Raw genomic sequence first — 18,144 nt, 5'->3', positions numbered from 1 at the left:
AAATAAATATAAAAGAATTAATTTTTTATGTTTTAATGTTAAAAACATTAAGTCCCCCCCAAAAAACAACCCATTAAAGCCATTTAAAATACACACCTAATTGAAGTGAGCAACCCTCTCCTTTATTATGTGAACAATTGTCAAGACTCTCTACTCCATTTAGCTAAAACCAACCTGACTTTAAAGACACCTTTTGTTGTAAAGAGGAAGAAAAATATCTTTTGGAATTGTAACAAGTTAATATACTAGGAAGAAACATTTAGGTCAAACTAACAGAAATAACAAATAAATGTTTTTTAAAGAAAAACTGGTACTTACAAATTAGAGCTTTGGAAGGACCCAGTTCTTTTTTTATAAAATGCTTTATGAGAAAAATTTGCTGGCGTGGGAGGGTTCCAATCAGAATCCCATAAGAAAACTACTATTAGATCACTTTCATTCACATTCACAACCCACGTCATCCTTAACTTCCTCTCTGGTCCTTTATAGATCAAAATACGGGGGAAAAAACTTTTTTGATACCATGATAAAAAGTTATGAGAAAATCCTGAGACAACAAATAACAGATCCTAGTTAACAAATAGCTCCTTTTCTATGTTCTGCTTTGTGGGTGCTACCCTTGGCTACCCAGAACATATAAATTCTTGGAGGGTCAAGTCAGACAGACTACCCCCCATCCCCAGCTATACTGTCAGATGTGTACAGAGAGAAAAAACTTCTCTCAATAGGAAAAAGTTAATGGTTTTCAGAAAAAGTCTTTTTAATAATCAATAATGGTAAATCAAAACCAAATAACAAGGGGAAAGTTCTAAGTTTAAAGATGTAAGTTTCTCATGGAAGGTATTTGATGTCTACTAAGATGTATTTATAGTTCATGATCCATGGGAAACCCATTTCTTTCCATTCTTCCTTCCCTTTTTCTTGACCCTCTTCCATCTGTTTGGTTTTATCTTTCTTTCTTGTAAAGATTTATTATTATTATTTACTTGAGAAAGAGAGCACGAGTGAGGGTGAGGGTGAGAAGCAGACTCCCTACGAGTGAGGGTGAGGGGCAGGAGGCCAGATGGAGAGGCTTGATCATAGGACTCTGGGATCATAACCTGAGCCAAAGACAGATGTTTAGCCTACTGAGTCACCGAGGCGCCCCAGTTACATATTTCTTTTTTAAAAAGTTTATTGGACAGGGCACGTGGGTGGCTCAGTTGGTTAAGCAACCGCCTTTGGCTCAGGTCATGGTCCCGGAGTCCCGGGATTGAGTCCCGCATCAGGCTCCCAGCTCCATGGGGAGTCTGCTTCTCCCTCTGACCTTCTCGCCTCTCATGCTCTCTCTGTCTCTCAAATAAATAAATAAAAATATTATTGAAAAAAAAAAGTTTATTGGACAATCAGTTATTAAGACTTACTACTTTTCCACAATATTAAAGGTGAATTACACCGGTTTTAACATGTTAACTCAAATAGAACTATGTTACTTCATGTTCAGGCCTAGCACAGTGTTGCAACTAAAAGAAACAAGAGTCTAAAGTTCCAGGAAGTTTTGAAGATAAATTTAAATCTTTCCTGAAGTCTTTCAAATAGCTAATGTTGTGGGACCCAAAGCAAGGTAGTCTGAAGACTCATTCTTTTATTCAAGCTTTCCAACCCTCCCTCATGACACTTCTTCCCTCCCCGCCGCCCCAAACACTTCTCTCTCCCAAAGCACACTAAAAACTTCCTCTAGCCCGTGCTGGATCTATTTGCTTTTCTTGGCTTTTCTTTCTTTCTTTCTTTCTTTTTTTTTTTTTTTGTTTCTTTTCTTTTTAAGATTTTATTCATTCATTTGACAGAGAGATAGAGAGACGGCACAACTAGGCAGAGGGAGAAGGAGAAACAGCTTCCCTGCCAAATAAGAAACTGGGTGTGGGGCTTCTTCTAAGGACCCTGGGATCATGACCTGAGCCACCCACATGCCCCTTGACCTCTTTTCTTATTGTCCAGATCTTTTCTTTTCTTCTGGGGACTAACCCTTTCTGTTTCATCATAAATACATTTAATTCTTTGGATTCCTTCCAATTTTTCTGCTTTCCCAGCATATTCTGAGCAGAACACAAACACTTGGGTCCTGACCAGATAACCCTAGAATACTCCTTAGATGTTAAGGTGGAAGAGAAAAATTGAGAATATTTATGTTAATATTTGTTCATCCATCACAAATGTAAGTAATCATTTTTTAAAGAATCTTTTTTAAGCCATTGGAAGGTGAAAGTTGAATAAACAGTGTTGTACCAAAGTTAATTTGTTAGTTTTGGTAGATGAGGCACAGTTATGGAAAATGTGAACATCAGAAGAAGCTTGTTGAAAGGCATACAAGAATCTCTGTATTATCTTTATAACTGTTCTATAAATCTTAAATAATATAAAAATAAGTTTAAATATGTTAACATTTTCCATAACCATGATTCATGTATGAGATCCTTGATATACTACTATACATTGTCAATGAAAAGAGGATATAACACATGAAATTTTTTTTTTGGTCCAAGAATATCATGCAACTAGAGATCCCCATAACAGACTTCAGGAAATGCTGTGCTTGGATTAAGTTTATGACACCAATGTCTCTATCTCCTCATTTGGAAATTCCAGACTCCTACATTCAGTGGTCCACAGGAAACGACCATTTGTAGGAACAGAGCCTAGCTTGCTGCCTGACATTTGGCACAGTGTTCATTTTTAGTCCAGATCCAGTCTCCACACAGATCTTTATGGACTGTGTTAACTAAGCCCCTTGCCCTCTAGATTTGGGTTATTTTTGCTTTATGGGAGCAACCTGAAGAGACAATAGAGCAGGAAAAAAAAAAAAAAAAAAGAAAGAGTTATTTTCCAACTCCCTCCTGAGCTCATTGAGGATATTACTCACATGATTTTACAGAGTTTTGATGGTGTGTTCTCATAATGAGGGACATAGCTTTCATTGAGCATCTCTGTCTTAAGCTTTAGGCTTTGTAAACCACTCCATTCTCCTACCTCTTCAGGTCCAGGCTCCCTATTTTTGCTAGCCCTGAGATGCTTCACGGTAATTCTGCAAAAACCTTTATAAATACTACATTCATTAAACAGTCTTAATCACCGATTTTGATGTGCCAGGGACCCGGATACACTCAGCAAGCCCCAAACTGAGCTCATTATCTCTCCCCAAACCTGTTTTTATTCTTAATACCATTCATTTACTCAGGTCAAATAAGACTTTAGCAATCACACTCAGCCCTAACACTTAATCACTAGTCTAAGATAATGGAAACAGACTAAACCTGGGTATGTGACACCTGGCCTCCAATTCCAATTACAGCTGACCCTTGAACAACACAGGTTTGAACTGTATAGGTCTGTGTATATGTGGATTTTTTTTTAAATAAATATAGTATAGTACTATAAATATATTTTCTCTCATGACTTTCTTAATAATATTTTTCTTTTCTCTAAGAATACAGTAAATAATCCGTATAAAATATGCCTTGCCAACAGTGTGTTTATGTATCAGTAGGGCTTCTAATGAACGGTAAGTTATTGGTAGTTAAGTTTTCACAGGGTCAAGTTATACACAGATTGTCTGCCACAAGGGGAAGGGCCGGCACTGTCCCTGACCTCCGCATTGATTGAATTTCAACAATATATCACTGTTGTGTTCTCTTAAGCAATTTACTTGATTTTTCTGATCTTTTCTAAATTCTAGTATATGTGCTGCTGAAGCGAGCACTGATCTTTTCTAAATTCTAAAATGATGTGAAATCGTATTCACTGCTTGGCATTGTTTTGAGGGTTAAGGGGATTGTTTAAAGGAAAAGGAAGGTAATTTTTCCCCAGGAGTAGTAGGCTTCTGTAATTGTCTCATCTCCATACCCCCAATCCGCACCTCTCAGCCATCCATTCTTTCTATAGCTGAGATGGTAATCTAAAATGCAAATCTGATCATACTTCTCCTTCCTCCAATTGCTTTAGCAAGCTCATGGAGTCCATGAGGGCATGTAAAATCTTTAGCTATGTATGCAAAACTTTTCAGGATATGACCTGAAGTCTGTATTAAGAAATTATGTAGAGTTTCACATATATTGACTAATGTCATCAAGACAATTACCTTATTATCTTCTGTAGAGACCAATTTAAGAACTGCCATAAAATTAATAATTTATTATACATATTGTAGAACCTTCACGATTAAAAAATGATAATAAGGGCAACTAATGTTTGAGTATATAACTCTGCTAGAGAATGTGCTAAGTTGGGGTGCCTGGGTAGCTCAGTTTTTTAAGCACCTGTCTTTAGCTTAGGTCATAATCTCGGGGTCCTAGGATAGAACTTTGGGTTGGGCTCCCTGCTTTGTGGGGAGTCTGTTTTTCCCACTTCTTCTGCTCCTTCCCTCTCCCCTGCTCATGCTCCCCCCCTCTCTCAAATACATAAATAAGTAAAATATTTAATAAAAAAAGAAAATCTGCTAAATCATTATATACATTTTTTCATTCAGTTGTGTTAGCAACTTTCTAAGTTAGATAAATAGTGAAAGTAGTTTAGTTTATATATTTTATCAAAATTTATAACTAAAGGTCAATTCCATTAAAAATTGTTGAAAGATATAAGTTTATTTCAGCACAAAACAAAGAAAAATATTATATCGGCCTAAAGTTCAATAAAATTTATTGTGTCATAGATTTAATGGAATAAGAACTGGGGCCAAATTTCTATTTTATTATTTTATACTCTTTGCTTCTCAGGAAGCAAAAGCTCACCGAAGAGCTAAGGTGATAAAGTTCTTGGTTTAATGGAATTGTAAATAAAACATTACTAGCTCCTGTAGAACATTGTCCTCGGATGCAACCTATGGTAAGAAATAATCTTATAATAAGTTTCTTATAATGCTCCTTTCTCCTCTACACAAATCCCACCAACTCACTTTTTATGACCCAATGCAAGTCTTGTGATTTCATTGCATGGCCTTGCTTTACTCATATCTCATCTTCCTCCTAACTTTTACAACCTTTACAACTCACTTTTGTACATCAGTAAATAATGCTTCATAGTAGTATGCACTGCATTGGGGCATGTCCGGTTGCCCCAACAAGTAGTCATCTCTATCCAGACCATAACCATCTATGGTAGCTATTTAATCACTATGCTAAGCCATACAGTCTTCCCTTTGCTCTTCAGGCAGTTTATTACCAACTCACCAGCCTGAAAACAATAAGCTTGAAATCTCTAGGTGAGAGCAGAAAGGGACTCAAGAGACCATTCAAGTTCTGGTCCCACACTTTACAGGTGAAGAAATGGAGACCTATCTGTCAAAGATCATACAACTGACTAAGTGTCAAAGCTGAGGTTAAGAAGATGAGTCCTTGGTCTCTCTCTAGAGTTCTTTTGCCCATGTATGGGAGATGGCATTTATGATATTATTTACAATTGCCATACTAAGTACCAGTTCTGTATTTATTCAAGAAGATGACAGGGTATATGGTATTTATTCACCTTATATTTGGCTTTTTTTTTTCAAATTGTATACTTATAATGGTTATTAAAAGTAATTTAAGGAGGGGCTGGGTGTTTTAGTAGGTTAAGCATCTGACTCTTGGTTTCGGCTCAGGTCATGATCAAGCCCCTCTCGGGCTCCCAACTCAGTGGGGAGTCCGCTAGAGATTCTATCCCCCATTCCATCTCCCTAAGCCCCTCTCCCTGCTTGTACTTGCTCTCTCTCTCAAATAAGTAAATAAAATTGATTAAAAAATAGGTGACTTAAGAAGATATATTCTTAGCAAGAGATCATGTAACTTCTTCTGTCCACATATTTGCCACAATAGAAAAGTTGTGGCAATTTTACATTAAATATCCAGTAATTCCATGTGGGTGGAAGTCTTTTATTCTCCAGACAGCAATGACAACAAAAAACATGATATTTTGGGGGGGTGTCCATGTTAAATAGCGGGAAAGAAAAATAATCTTTTCTCATTATTAAAAAATAATGGGATCATATCTGGTAACTCTGCTCATACTAAGATTTTATGAAGTAGCTGTTTTGGGTGATGGGGGTGGGGATTTGTTTAATCACTGAGGATTCTGTTTGAGAACAGTGAGGGGCAAATCTTTCCTGAGAAATACAGTTCTGATAAACACTGGATGATAAAGTGGCTCTCACGCTAAAAGTAAGAATAACCTGTCATGTTAATATAACAGTTGCCATTTCATTCAGGGGAAGAACTCAATAGATCAGCTCCCTTACTGAAATAAGTGGTTAGCTATAGTGACTCTCAGACCTTGAAGGCTTTTCACCCCCAATGGAGTTCCCATCAGACATGGGAGTTCTGTCACAAAACATAGTACTTTTTTGAAAGAATGTGAAAATTCATATTACATTTAAGTTAGTCCCTTTTAAATTATGTCCATGATTAAATACAGATTGACAATGCCCAAAATGATTACATAAGGTGGTTATTAGGTATCTGTTTAATGTAATTGTAGCCAATTTTCCATGGCCAAATATATTCTAAAAAAATACAGTAGGAGTCAAAGGAAACAAGTGATTGAAAAACACAATGAGTCTTCATACCCAAATATCTAAAGCAATCAAAACTTCATTATCATGTGTGAAGCATGTGATGTGGGGAAAGGAGTGAAACTGAAGGAAAGCAAGATACAACCTCAAGAAATGAGACAGAGTCCAACATAAAGCACACCAACATATCTAAGAACGAGTTGAGTGCTGTGAGAAACTCATTTTCTTATACTATGAACACACAAATAAGTTTTTAAGGGTCTCACAGATGTGAAAGCAGTTTTACTCATAACAAGGTCCATGGTTTTTCAAAAGTTAGTGATAAAATTGCAAATTGTTTCCAATGTCCCGTGAACACACTTAATAACCCACGCTATACATAAGCTCTACTTTTTGAAAACAAACAAAAAAAAATGCCGAGTATGCTTAAGCTCCTACATTTTGACCTGTTATATCTGCATTCCTCAAATCAAAAAGCACACTTCAGTGCCCCAAGTAAGTTCCTTTTTCTCATAATGCCATTTTCTTGCAACTTAGTCCTAAGGAAGTTCCAGACTAAAATAGTGCATCAAGGACTGTGCATAATCAGCCTCACTAAAAACAGCTTGATTAATACTAAATATGTCCTAGTTCCTAATCAATTATGTTAATGAAGTCGCGGGCAGCACATCTGCACGCCCTGACGAAGCCCATGAGCTCAGCTCTGCCTGGTAACGTGGCCTCCTCAGGAAGCTGCTCAGTGCGTGTCCACAGTGTGAAAACTCCTCTGGGAATGGAAGCGAGGTACCAGCAAAAGCCTCATAATATTGCAATATTGTTATGTTACCAATTTAAACACCGTATTGGTTTCCAGGGTGAAATGTCAAATTAAATCACTCTTTAAATATAACAGTGGAAACCTAAGTGTCACACTTTACAAATGACACATCCTTGTCCAAGTGACAGACCGATAGGCAAAACATTTGCTACTTGGTGTTTTATGAACCTCTAGTAGGAGATAAAATGGAGTCAAACACTTGAATAATCTATCAAAATCTGTCGCAAATTGGGGAATTGGAGTTGTTTGATTTATGTCTATCTTGCAACAACAACAGAATTAGAATCCAATGAAACTTAAGGTGACACTATTATTTATAGGCTCTCCCTTGTCCTGTGAACACTGGGGCAATGAGAGTCACTTGTCAGTTTTGTGTCGAATTATCTCCAGTAACATAAGCTTATACAGTCCAAATGCCAAATGAAATGTGAGTCTGATGTCTCCCTTTCTCTCTCTCTCTCTCTCTCTCTCTCTCTCAGCTGGATTCTAAAAATTTTTTCACAATAATCTGCTTACCAGCTAGGTAAATGACATAGAGTAGTTGCCAGTGATTAGATTACTCCTTTTGTTTTATTATTTTCAGGATGAGTCAGTTATATTTGAGGAGAGTTAAGACTTTAAAAAGTATTTGATTCCTATCAAAATCAAGCATTTATAAAAGATGATGCAAGTTGGGAATTTACACTGGTGTGAAACTACATACAATAGATAGGCAAAATGCAAACCACTGAGCATTTAGATATTTCGACAACTCTGATTATATGAGGTAAACATTTAAGCTGCTTTGCTACTAACTAGGTTTAGAAATTACCGAGTACTATGGACTGAATTGTGTCTACTCCAAATCCATATGTTGAGACCCTAACCCACGTATGATCGTATTGGAGATCTGGCCTTTAGAAAGTAATTAAGCTTAAATGAGGTGTTAAGAGTGGAACCTTAATCTCATAGAACTGTGTCATTCTAAGAGGAAGAGCTACCAGCGCTCCCTCTTTACCATGTGAACATAGTAAGAAGCAGACATCTGCAAGTCAGGAAGTAGTTTCTTTCCAGAACCCAACCATCATGGCACTCTGACCTTGGACTGTGAGAAAATAAGTTCCTGTCATTTAAGTCATCCAATCTGTGGTGTTTTGTGTTGGCAGCTCTTGCAGACCAAGACATTAAGGGTTGATCAGGAATTTAAGAAATTTGTTATATCAAGAGGAAACAATCTTCACATAATTACGACACAGAAATTGCTCCTGGAGCCAAGTGAATAAATGGGTCAAGCAGATGCCTGGAAGTTGATGGAGACAGTAGGAAGCTCCCCTTAGTCAAGAGGACCACACTGAAGTCAGTAAATAAAAAATCTCTGAGAGCCAAATAAAATGTGTCAAGTTTGGGACAGAGGCAAAAGTTTCAAATTTTGGACTAGCCCTGGGCTCTTCTTTAAATATTCAAGAGCTATTACTGATTTGGAGTCTTGGTGCAAGATTTTACATGTACTTTACATTAAATTGTGATCTTTAATGTCCAAGTGAGTTCCTTTTTTTGATGGATACTGATATAGAACTGACTAACAGAGGATATGGGATTTTTATTTAAAATTTGCAACTACTAATTCATTACATTTGTGTAGCTGGCCAAATAAAAATATTTTACATACTATACAGTAGGTTCTTATAACCTGTAAGTATAATGTAACCTTTTCCCCCATTCCCACTGGCATTTCTCTTGCTCTCTTATAAGTCTTTCTAGAATGTTAAGGTACTTGGCTTGAAAACCATTATTCTCCCCCAGATAAGCAGCAGTCACAATTTCTCCATGAGAGGCATCTAAGCCATTCTGAAGGACATCTGGCCAATTATAGGACATTCAGGTGACTAATACTAAAGAAAAGCATTTTTAGAAATATTCATGTCTCAGAAGACATGAAGGTAGGATCCTCAAACGCTGATGTCCGCATAGTAATATAATAGAAAGAGCCTTGGGCATAGAACTAGAAATTCAGGGCTGAAATCTCAGACCCGCTATTTACTAACTTAGCATGAATAAATAAACTCCAAACCTACCTTTGTTCATTGTTAATAATGTCTATATTACAGGGTTTTGAAATATCAAGTGTAAAATGCATATAAGTACAGAAAACACAATATTCTAAGTAAATGTGAGTTGAAAAGAGCAAAGCTACAGGTGTGACTTGGTCAGGATCTGGCCAGAAAGTGCATAGAACATTCTGAAGTCAGAACACAACCTAAGGAAAACATCGCCTGCCCAACTACCCAAATTCTTCCCTGGCTGTTGGTTATGTGAAACATAAATATATAGCCAAAAAGGATCATTGGGTTTGTTGTCAATTGGATAATGCATCTCTCACCAAAGCATTCAGATTAAATTTTATTTATTTATATTTAAATCATTAATTATTAAGTAAATTATGCATTATTAAAATTAAAGTGTACTTATTTATTTGAGTTTAACTTAATTATTTTAATTTAATTTAGATAAACTGGAGAAAAGACTATTTGAAACAGGCTACCAAGTTCAGGTGTCTGGTGTAAAACAATTGGCTGAATCTGTAAGGCTTTTTTGTACATGGACATAAGCCAAAGTTTCTCTGAATTTAACATGTTCAATACTCAGTTGAGGACCTTTTAAAAATAGAGATTTTTTCTTTCTCTCTGAATTGCCAAGAATCTGATTCACTAGATCTAAGCTATGGCAGGAATACGAATTTTTAACAAGCTTCATAGTTGATTTTGGTGCAGTGATCTGCAAACTACTGTTTGTGGAAAGTTGCGTTAAGTCAATAAAATGCAATAGAAAGAGAACTTCCTAAGTTCACCAATATCAAACACAATAATAAAAACTGCAGTCATTATAGTTTTATTCTGTCTGTACAATACCTCTCTGTGATAGGTAATACGAGTGTCAGAATTTCATCAATAAAGAGGCTGAAACTATAGTTATCACATTTAAGTTCATCCAGATAAGTAAACAGCAGAACCAGAATTGGGATCCAGGTATGTGTGATGCCAGAGCAAGGGCTATAAATTACTATACTGTTTTTAAAGACACAGAGCTCCTACCATCTCTCTAAGAAGCAAGAAATGACCAATAATGCCTGGGTCCCCTTCATAAGAGAGGTTTGTAGGATACATGAAATGGACTAACTTCTCAGACATTTCTTTTTCATTACTGGATATTCATTTGGGAATGAGATTTGGGGGATAGAAGATACACAAATTATAGAGGAGAGGACAGGTTACATATCACTATTATATTTGATATACATAATTCCAGATAACAGCCATATAATATAATATGCCAATTTAGAGTGGCCTGCTCAGTAATTCTACCTGGATGTCTCATAGGAAACTGTCATGTCCCCATCTGTCCCGAATCCATCACCTTCCTATTTCTTCTCCCCAGGCCCATTTTATTTCAGTGGTTTCTTGGCTCAGTGAATGGTGTTTCTGTCTACCTGGATATCTAATTCAGAAAGCTGGAGTCATTCTTATCACTTGTTGTATCTCAGCACCTAAATTAATCAGATACTTTCACCGACTGTTTCCTTTTCCATATACTTTTCTCATCTATCTGCTTTCTCCATCCAGTTTAGTTCCTGCTTTGCAACTTGGCTGGACTATTTTCTCTTCTCAAGTGTCTGTAGCCAATCTCATGTCACCTCTCTAATCCAGCAGGCTGGCAATCAAACTGATCTTTTAAAATGAACCTGTCTATCCCATCCATAGGGAATTCCTTGTCTTCTATAGAAAAAAATTAAAATCTCTTAGCTGAGGAGGAAATATTTATGGTTGTATATGCACAGACTCTCTCTGGAGAAAAGAACATCAGTGTCCGATAAAGACAACTGGGTAGTTGTTGCATAGGGCCAGGCAGGAGATTTTCTATCCTATATCATTTCTGGAACTTTTAAATTTTGAACCATGTCTCAAAAATTTTAAAAGGAAATACAAATTCCTTAGCTTGGTGAAATAGCATGATTTTAGAGATTTGCAAAAGAAATACAAACACAATGAGAAAAAAAGGAAGAAAGAAAGGAAAGAAGAGAAAGTTTGGATAGACCAGAATAGAAAGTGTTGATAAGTGTATCTGCAGGCTGAGTATATTGCAGGTTTACTTTACTATTCAATGTTCTATAATAAGAACTTTAAGATACAAATAAATCCAAGGCTGAGCTACAAGGCACATCACAAGCTGTCTTTTGCATGCCTTTTTATGAGCTGTCCCAGACCCTCTCCATGACTTCTTTCTCTCCATGCGGAGCTACTTCTGCTCCTCTGGACCAAATGCCTTCCTTTCCCATCTCCATGCCTTTGGATATGCCAATTCTTTATTGGTAATATTCTTGCCTTCCTTGCTCATTCTTCCCTCTTCTTGAGACTTTAGCTCCATAGTGACTTCTGCAGAGAAGCTTTTCCTAGAGTCCTCTTCACCTCTTCCAGGAAGAGCTATGCCACAGTGCTTTCTCTAAGCTTCCTTTCTCTAAGCTTCCACAGTGCTCATTTGGGAATGGGGTCTGGGGACTTAATTTTTGGTTCTTATTACGTCGTGTAATCAGTGCACCTCTTAGAAGCCAGCAACCAGGGCACCTTGTGCAAGCTGCATGCTTTATACTCCTCTGGCTACATCTTGCCCTGGGTCTAGGAGTCTGTGGGGGGCAATAGGGTGTGGCCACCTGGGTTTTTTTCTCTCTTACACTCCAGATCCTACTATCCTGAATTTTCCTCCCTCAGACAGTTCTTTCTCTGCTGCCAGTGACTGTTTGGGCCTCCTGCTAAATGAAACTTCTAGTCTCAGAAGGAAACCAAAGAGCGGCTGTTTGCTAGATGGAGTTAGAATTTGGACAAGCAGGGTGGTGTCCCTTTCAGGTTTGACAGAGCTGGGAGTGAGTGGAAAGGTGCTAGGAGGGTCTGAAGGAGACCTCTATCTGTATTCTTGCAAAACACTAATGGTGCACTGGGCTTTGATTACTTATGTTTTATATCTGGCTCCTCTTTAATTACTTTTAATTTTATGTCTGTAAACTGAGTCTTAGTAGGACAGGAACTATTTTTTATTGTACTCTGAATCCCCAGTACTTTAGGCAATGCCTGATGTGATCTCATTGTTGGGATTTAATAAATTATAGTTGGATGAATAAGTAAAGACAAATGATTTTGAACTTCTAGCAAAATTAATTATGGTGACATTTCCCTCTTCTTATTTTGCCAGTCCTGAAGCATTGTATTTTGAAGAACAACTTACGAGTGGTAGTATTAGCTACTAATTTTATAAAGCACTTGTAAACTGGTACACACACACACACATACACACACCCCATTTTATCCTCACACTGACTCTGTGAGGTGAGTACTATCTTGCCCCATCTTATAGATGATAAAACTCATGAAGAGTGAATTCAAGTAACTTCAAAAAATTTACTCAAATGATCAGAGATGAAATTCAGATTCAAACCCAGAAACACTGGCACCAGAGTCTTAAGACACTAAATTGGTCAAGTTGTGGTAAAAGTTCAAGAATTGTAAGGCATATCCTTATCCATTTGTCCCTGTACTTTCTGCTTTGGTTTCCAGAGTATGAAACTGGCCATCCCTCTGGAAGCTGAGAGTAACCAATCTAAAATCTGAAGAGGAAATTTTTGGTTTTCCAAAAAGCAACAAGTTGTAATTTCAAGAAAAGTAACCTGCAGCTAAGACATACTAAAACTACTTGAGAAAATATGGATTTTGTTGTTCCTGCTGTTACTGTTTTGTTTTATTTCTCTACATTCTATTTTATCTACAATAGAGAAGACCTTAGGAAAAATAAAATACTTGCCTTCCAGAGGAGGTGATGCCAGAGTGGGTCTGGAAGCTTGTTCTGTTGGTAATGGAGGTGGTAAGGCTGGGCTTTGGCCTTTGCACACAATGTAGGAGTAGGTATTGGGGGGGAAAAAAAAGGTATTAACAAATTTAATATCCATGACTAAAATAGCTAGATCTGTCCCCAACATGCATAATTCATATTCCAAAGTATAAATTCATATTATTATGCAATAAGAAAAGTGTTATTAGGTGAGATCTTTAAGTGGATACATACACAGATTCCGTTATCTTCAGACCCATTTCTGAATATATTACTTTTCATAGATGTATATACAATGTTAAATATATCTACTGGACTTCATTAATGGAAAATCTGCATGCAATCAAATAAAGCAATTTATTTTCAATATGCACTTTAAATTATGGAAACTAAAAATCACAGAAGCTGAGAAGACTCCTAATATAGAGAGAAATCACCATTTTTTCATTTAACTAAAAATTCTCAAATGATATAATAGGGCAATAAAAGAAGGTTAAAATTCATGGGCCTTTTGATATTGAACAGGTACATTTTTTCCTGCCAAAATAAATGACCTGCAGTTAAGTAAATAATGGGCCAAAGGGAAAATATATTCAGTTTTATAGAGACTTGAAAGGCTCCCTCAAGTCTCTGGGCTTATTATGAACTGTATAAAAACCCACAGTCATTTCTGAGTGCTTCCTTATCCCAAGTGACTTCTTTAATTAACCAAAACCATCCAGGCCATGAACTGTAAACATTAACTAACATATGATCCCCTATGAAATGCTTGCAAAATGTTTTATCATTAATTTTCATTCCAGAAACTTCTGCCCTGTGTTTCTTTTAAATCCAGGAATTGACATGGGCATGCACACCTTCTAGAAATCTCACTGACAACTAGATATTACCAAATGTCAGCAGACCTGCCTGCTTACTGGGAGTTTTCCTTTTTTAGAATTTGTCAAAATTTGTTTGCTCTGGCAGGTTGTGGATTAGCAAGCAGAGTATTTGGATAGGCACACACGCCACGTTCTGTACTGGTGAGAAGGGAAGCAGCCCGAGCCCTCACGCCACACAGAGGTTAGTCTCCACTCTTTAGAGGATTTCCTTGTTGTTAGACCTATCCAGGGTGATTCCTGAGCATGTTCAAGTATGCATAAAAGGACATCGTTTCATAGCATGCAGGCCATATCCCTAGAAAAGTATCAATCCATATTATCGTCAATTTTTTTTCCCTCCTGAGAGCAAAGATTTGATAGAAACAGATTGCAACATGCAAGTTCCTCTTTCATTGCACAAGGAAAAGGTGAGGCTGGGCACTCTAAAAACAATTTGATTTCCATGATTTTTCCTAGCTAACATTTTACATTGCTCACTCTATGCTTAGAACCATCACAATCAGTTTTGATATATTAAGTTATTTAATCTTCACAAGCTCCTTAGGATGTAGGTGTATTTTCACTTTACCGTTTGAAAACTAAAGTGAACAGGTTTTCAGGCCATTCAGCAACTAAGAAGTGGAGCTGAATTTCCATGGAGGCTCCAGATTTGAGGTGCTTAAAGCTGCTTTCAGACTGCTAAGGCCAGAAAAGGGTCATCTATGACAAAGGGGTCCATGACTGCAGGTGGGACAGATGTCTGAAGCTTCCACACTGAGTCTCCACCTTCTGTGTAAGTCAAAGGGATATATACTTGTAAACACCCATTCCCAAGTCTTGCTTGAGAGCTGTTCTTGAGAAACTATTTCTAAGGTGGGTTGATATATTGTAGCTCTTAAATTTAGGGATAATCTAGATTTAGAAAGGAGTTAACTAAATGACTAAAGCTTAAAATACAAGTGACCATGAATATAAATCAATTATTCCAAATACTGAGGCTTTCAAAAATATCTTCATAGAATGGTTCCTGTTCAATCTAGATAGCTTTACCCTGTCATATACTTTCATGAACAGTGATGATGGAAAAATCACAATCCTTTATAGTTTTGATAAGCTTTTTAGAAATTTATTTCAAAACAAAATTCTTTCCAGGGGAATTATTCATAATTTATACTCTAATATATTTTTCAATTTTCCTGGAGGAATCATAAAGTCATTATTTTATTTTAAAAACATTTTCGTGAGCCCTTCTTATGTGCCAATACCAAAACCATTAAACTCCAGCTCTGCCTTCAAGAGGTTTCTAATACACTGACTAAAGTAGACTTAGATCATGATAATAGATCACTCTACTAGAGTGTGATGAGGGGAAATAATACATACAGAGGGGATGTTGCAGAAAGACCCCTGGAGAAAATCAACTGTGACCTGTATTAAAGACTTGACCTGGGTTTGCTGGTGACAAAATGAGGAGAGGAAGGGATTCCACACAGAGAGAATCTGGTGAAAACAAGGCATGGGTGCTAAAGTATGGAGGACTCTTAAACAAACAAACTTTCTGGTGCTTTCTGCAGCAGAAAGTGTAATATCTAGTCTATAACAGAAATTCCCTATGACTGTGACCAACTATAGTATGCTCCCTGTGATGGCTGATTGTATCACTGTGAGGCAATGGACACAGCCGGGAAGCAGGATCAAAGAAAGAGAAAGAAAAAGCCAGAAGTCTTCTTGCCTCATAGTGACAGCTCTGTCACCTTGGCAGGGCAATTATCAGTTCAGACCAAATGTCTATTGTGGTAGGGAGCACCGTAACAAATCAGATACGTCATCCTTGAGCATGACGCCTGACTGAAAAATCTTCTTTTTAGGTTCAAATAATGTCAGAGAATATTATTGAAATCAGAGACCATTTTATGTATGAGTAATATATGATAAGTTATGCTAATATAATGTTACACTAATAATAGAATCTTATAATAAAGAGTGCTCTTTACTATAAAGACTATGTTTAAAGTCAAATGGTGAGAGTTTGTGTATGTGAGAGTTTCAGCTTTATCACTTACAGTCTGGATAAACTTGAAAATTTCCTAAAGTATCCAAGCCTCAGTTTAGGGCCTTTATAAAATGAGGAGAGTTTTAGTATATGTGCTGCCAAAGTGAGCACAAATGAGGAGAGTTTTTAGTGCTGTTACAGGGATTAAGTGATGCAGCTTCTAACACATAGTAAATACTCAAAACACTAATTTTTTTCAATAATGAACTTATAATTTATATCCCATCTAATTACACAAGAGGACTTGAAACAGACTTTGCAGTACATAAACAAAAACATAACAACAGATAAAATTAAACATGACAGAAATAGAACTCATTTATAGGAAAGAAGCTTATAATTTTATTAGGAATATATTCCTTTGGAATTCCTGAGGACTGTTACTCTCTGAAGGAACAATTTAGGTTGCTGAAATTTATGTTAGAACTCTATAAAGGTGTCCTTCATTTTACAAGCTATTACCTGAAAATCCCTCTGACATTCGAACACAATGAATTGGCTTTATTTTTGTTTCTTGAGTGATTTGGGCTGGGCTATTTCCATAATACCTGAATGGCACATTTGTAAGCTGCCAATATTGTATTGTTCTGAGTCTTTTCTCACACAAGTGAATTTGATTATTTTGGTTTAGTCAAATTCCACTGAGGATAGTAGGCAGTGTGCATTCCTTCTAATGATCTAAGTTACCAATGTTTTCTTTACACTGCTAGAAACGATGAGTGGAATTACTCAGAATCTCAAGTCAAGCAGGAGGCTAGGAGCTGAATTCAGATAGCATGAGGTAAAAAACAATGCACTATACTAAAATTTAATTCGACTGGCTTCTTTATCAAAGGATATTCCCCACAACATTTCTATACAACTAAAGCCTATCCCCTAAATCTTGAAACAAATGTTGAGGAGATGTTTTCCTCTAATGCCTGATAGATATTTAATTCCTAAGGCCACTATTACATTCTCCTGGAGATACTGAGTACATCCAGAAGATCATAGACTCTTCGAAAGGCTTCTGTACTGCCAACAATGAATGGTGATAGATTCTGGGATAGAGAAGGTGTCATTTTAACAAGTGGCCATTGAGTTAAAATTCACTTACATTTTTAAAAAATACACTGTATAACATAATTACAGATTCTTATTCATTCTTTCAGTTTCATAAAAATCAGTTGTGAATCTATGACTAACAAGGAAGTGGGGAGATCTGAATTTAGTAGGAAAATGATGGTTAAATTTGCTAAAGCAATAATATTAGTTGTAGGCATTGCACAATGTTCTTTGAGTATTTTTATAACATGTGGAATACCATTTTTAAAGTTTGGAATTGAACCAATAGTAAAATTAAATATGGTTTTATATCTTAGTCTGAGACATGTGATTGTGCTAATGTCCTTTATTAAAATAGGGACATTTTGATCTTCAAGTCTCCTTACCAAGTGTCTTTCCCTTGCCTTAGTTTTGGGAGGGGGATCTGAAGGATTGGGGGTGTCAACCATTCCTCCCTTTCCCCACCCCATCTGTTAAAACAAAAATTTTGGACCATTTGTATAATAATCCCAGGTTTGTGCATTTACCCATGAAACGAGGCTCTCAGCAGTAAAGAACCACCTGAAAACGTTCAGGAGTTCGTATGAGGTGGGTGGATCAATTTGGTATCTTTATACCTGCCACGCATGAACTGCTAAATTCTGCAGAGCTACTTTGCCTCCCTTGTATGTGGTCTTGTGGAGGGGGGTACTCAGGGCTAATTATCACTTAACTTGGGTCTCCGTTGTTTCAAGGACTTAGAGAACAATCATCTCTGTTCCAACAGGGTTTTTGTTGAGTATTCATGGGCATCAGCACAAATGAAATCACTGGGGGAGCAGAGTGAAGAGACATAGACCCTGCTGTTAAGGAGCATAGTGGGGCAGAGATGGAGGGAGAAGGGCAAAACACAAGCAAGGCCGGTAATTCCCGATCTCAGGCAGGTCGAGCTATCCAAACAGAGTGGTGAATCAGACAATGGCTTGGGGAAGGAGATCATGCTAAAGTGGACAGAAAAGGA

General features: G+C 36.9%; 1 protein-coding gene and 1 long non-coding RNA gene across 21 annotated transcripts in view; one reads left to right on the top strand and one right to left on the bottom strand.

Moving 5' to 3' along the window:
* Positions 1-18,144, bottom strand: part of TRDN (triadin) — a 379,193-nt gene that overhangs the window by 216,546 nt on the left and 144,503 nt on the right. The gene's annotated exons all lie outside the window — the stretch shown is intronic.
* The window catches only part of LOC309864466, a 52,785-nt gene that overhangs the window by 7,912 nt on the left and 26,729 nt on the right, over positions 1-18,144 (top strand). For both annotated transcript variants that reach the window (XR_014311536.1, XR_014311537.1), the window contains 2 exons: positions 8,480-8,588; positions 9,821-9,864. This is a non-coding gene — a long non-coding RNA (uncharacterized lncRNA). The remainder of the gene's footprint in view (positions 1-8,479; positions 8,589-9,820; positions 9,865-18,144) is intronic.

This window comes from Mustela nivalis (genome assembly GCF_964662115.1).
Source record: "Mustela nivalis genome assembly, chromosome: 5".
Taxonomy (NCBI): Eukaryota; Metazoa; Chordata; class Mammalia; order Carnivora; family Mustelidae; genus Mustela; species Mustela nivalis.
The sequence above is the reverse complement of the archived record's forward strand: the minus strand, read 5'-3'. Positions and strand labels throughout refer to the sequence as shown.